We start from the raw sequence: 3,969 nt of genomic DNA, 5'->3' as shown, positions 1-3,969 counted from the left end.
TCGTACAATTAGCCTCCACAAACACACTAAAAAGGTCTCTACCAATATCACCCCTTCCACCCTTCCTTCCCCTGCAAACTGTATTATGACTGTATCTACAGTCATCAAAATCTTTCCTTGCTCCTCCTAGACAAGCACTTCACTATCAGCCTGTAAAAGGCTGCACTCACCCTGAGGCCACCTTACCATCATGCTAAATATTCTGGACCATAACTTCTGAATTGATTGTCCACTATCCTGTAAGAACCATAAAGACCAATCACATCAGCTGTCACACATGCTTACTTCAATCAGCATCACAAATCCAAACATTCTGTAATCAGACTCTTTCTTCTCAAGGCTTTTTATGGTGCATTATGGAACATCCTTTACACGTTCTATATTCCAAACCTCTCCTCCAGATGAATTTCGAGTTTCTTTCTTTAATAACAACCTGATTCGTCCCTAAGGAAGAGTCTCTATGCAGCCTTCTCAAGTGAAAGCGGTAGCTTCTCTCACTCTCTCATGCTTCAGAACCGGGAGGCAGGTAGGCACAAAAAACCTCTTGCTCTTTGAAGTTTATGCCACCTGGATATACAATATTTTTATTTGTTGTTTTTGCCTATACTCCCTTGGTTTATTCTTTTTTGTTGTTGTTGCTTTTTATTTTATCCTTTTTCATTTCTTAAGCTACTGGATCACAATCTTCATCTCTGACCGACTCCTGCCATCATTCTTAGTGACTTCAGTGTCCACGTAGACAGCTCATCCAATAAGGCAGTGTTTGCTTTGCACAGTTCTGATATGTACACATTTTCAGTCACCATGGTTTAGTTAAATAACACCAGTCCCCTAGCATGATTCAAATTTCATTTACATGGTATATTAACCATGAGAAATTGTTTAAAGTTCAAATCTCTATAGCTCTTCAGGCCACAGATTGCTTTGTAAATGGCAGGCACACATCATGAATACCAATCATGGCACTTTTTTCAAGTTCGTCAGTGATTGGTCAGTATGCATCTGTCATTCAGTTCACACACAGACAGCAAAGTATGTAGTCGTGCTGGCTCCTTGTCTCCAAGTGATACACCTACCTGACATTTTATAAAAATAGATAATCAAAACCGAGAATTGGTAGCATTGGAACTTCTTATAATTATTTTATGCAAAAGTCTCCTAAGGTTGCTTTCCTTTGTCTCCTTGCCCCCATTACCATACCCACAAACATGTGCAACCAAACCCACTCATCAGATCACCCTACTGCCAAGAAATTAATGATTTGCTGACTATCCCTCAGAACCCTACGGCAATATGGAGTCTTCCAGGAATGGCATATTTCCTTTGGATCCTTAAAGTTGAATATCTGGGAACAAGATGTGTGACAGGGTAATTTAGCAAAGAAGAGAAAGCTCTCTATGGTTGAAGGCTCAGGAAGGGGATTGTAGAACTCTGTGAAACTAGGATCACAAACCCAGACTTGGGGAAGGGGCTCTAAGCATGGAGATAGCCAGTTAGGGACTGAACTCCACCCTCTATAAACAGTACCAGTTGGTTCAATGATGCAGAAAAGAAGAGAGTGATTCCAAAAAGAAAAAATGAATTGAGGTGAGCACCTTGGACAATTTCATTCTTTCATTCAATTACTATGAAATGACACCTTCTTTGGGGCAGGAAATGTGATACACGTTGGGGGTGTAATTGGGAACATAGAGACTCAGTCATTGCCTTGATTGAATTTCAATTCCTTGCTAGGGGAACAGACATTTGTCAAATAACCCCACAGATAAATATATAATTATAAATGGCAACAGAAATTATGAAAGGAACTTGCAGGGTGCCCCTGCAAAGAAAGTTGCTTGCCCAATGCAGCAAGTGTGGGATAGAGTCAAGATTCGGGAAAATTAACAGAGGGTTCAGGCTTAAAAAAGAACCTGAGCTTGTGTAGTTGGTTATTTCAAGTTTAAAAACCAAGAACTTCATGTACTCAATGATTAATAGCAAGTAGGCATTCTCTATACGCAATGATTAGTATAGGAAAGAAGAAACTGAAACTATAACCACTCACCATAGTTAAATGAGGTAGAGTCCCAAGAAAATAAAGCCGGACACTCAAAGTTTAAAATCAAGATTTATAGTTTTTTATCATTGTGAAAATAATATTACAAAATGATAGTGTCACAGGAGAAACATTATGACTAAAGCCTGAAATTCCTGTCTATATTTAGCAGTAATGGGTAGTAAAGGTTGTATATTTTTCCCAGTAGCACTGGCAGTTTTAACCTTTGGTTGTGGAAAGACACCAGACTATTGATGTACCACTTGAATTGGGTATTGTACAAAATTTCTGGGGAAAAGTCATCTCCCCTGTGTTCTTCTAGAAGTGTATGGTTTAAAAAAAAAAAAAAAAAAAAGGTTAAGAAAACGGCTCTTCTTGAGAAGCCAGAGAACTATGGTTCTCTATCTCGAGACATTTAGCAAATCACATTCTCCTATAAATGCTGTTGAACATGAACTGATGATTTCAAGAAGCTAATAGAATATTCTACAATGCTTATTTTTAAAGTTTCAATGCAATCAGATGAAGCATTTGAACTAACATCACAAAAGTGAAAGTATAAAGCTTTGCTTTTCTTCTAAGCTAATCAATGAAGATTAATATTTTATAGGAACCTGATTTTTGCAGATGGAGCTGAACTGTACTATTTTCCCTAATATTTTTCCTCGTAGTAAACAAATAATTTTTATTATACTGTCTATGTGTCAGAGTTGTCCAAGAAGAATGAAAGTGCAGCAAAACAAAGAAAAGGAATAATGTTGGAAATGAAATTTGATATTAGCATTTGAAAATGACTGAAGCCATGCTAAGACAGGACAAGACCTAGGTCTGCATGAAACTACTGAAAAAGCACTATGAATATATAAAACAAGGTAAAGTAGCTTCAGCATCTTTTAGTTTCAGTTACACTAGAAACAGAAAGCTGCTTATTGTTGAAATGGAGCATTTCTTCCACTTTGGGTTGAAGACTGTAATAAAAACAAAAAGCCCAAGCAGTGTGGTTAGAATTCAGTCCAAAGTGTTGAAGTCAGTTGAAAACATTGGAAGAAAACAGTAATTACAAAGGGCCTGAAGACCCTTTTACTGCCAATAAAGACGGGTTTCATTGTTTCAAAAGTCGCTATGAATTGATTAATTTTAAGTGATCTGGTGAAGCTGCTGTGCAGATAAGGATGCTGCTGTGAAATCTGCCCCCAGATTTCACAGATTAGTTAAGGCAGGTGGTGGCCACAAAAGAATGATGATGTCTCAAAGGAATTGATGCTGGTTAAAAACAAACAAACAAACCAAAAAAAACTTATAGGAGGAGGAGAAGGCAAGCACAGTTCAAACTGCTCTTTTATCCCCCTTGCCCCACCAAGATGGCTCTCTTGTCTGTCTGTTCGTTGTTTCTGCTTGTCTTCTTTAGGAGGCACTGGGAACCGAACCTGGGCTCTCCCACATGTGAGGCAGGCACCCAACTGCTTGAGCCACATCCACTCCCCTCGAACTACTCTTGAAACATTCTTTTTACAAAGAAATAAAGCAATTCTTAATGTTTCTAAGATTCCAAATTGCAGTGTGCTAAATACTAGTTTAACTAGTTTTATTTCCCTATACATTTATAGTCGAGAGTAAGAGAATTTCCAAGGTTTTGACAAGAAATTTTAAAGGTCACAGAACAATATTTCCCAATGATTATTAAGATCTCCTTGTACAATATCAGCTTGCATGGCCATTCTTACAGTCCTGGACTGTCATGCAGAGCTAGGGTTTCCTAGTTTCTCAATTCCTTTTACCAACTCACCTTCAATGGCCTTTCCTTCCACCTCACTTTGGTCATCTACTCCTTGGTTCACACTTGACCTTGTTATCACTGATATGAGTAGGGCCTCTGAAATCTTCCTTTTAAGCAGGTTATTCTCACACAATCATCTTTTGTCCTTCCAGCT

This window comes from Dasypus novemcinctus, chromosome 28 (genome assembly GCF_030445035.2).
Source record: "Dasypus novemcinctus isolate mDasNov1 chromosome 28, mDasNov1.1.hap2, whole genome shotgun sequence".
In the NCBI taxonomy this organism is placed as follows: domain Eukaryota; kingdom Metazoa; phylum Chordata; class Mammalia; order Cingulata; family Dasypodidae; genus Dasypus; species Dasypus novemcinctus.
This window is presented reverse-complemented; position numbering follows the sequence as displayed.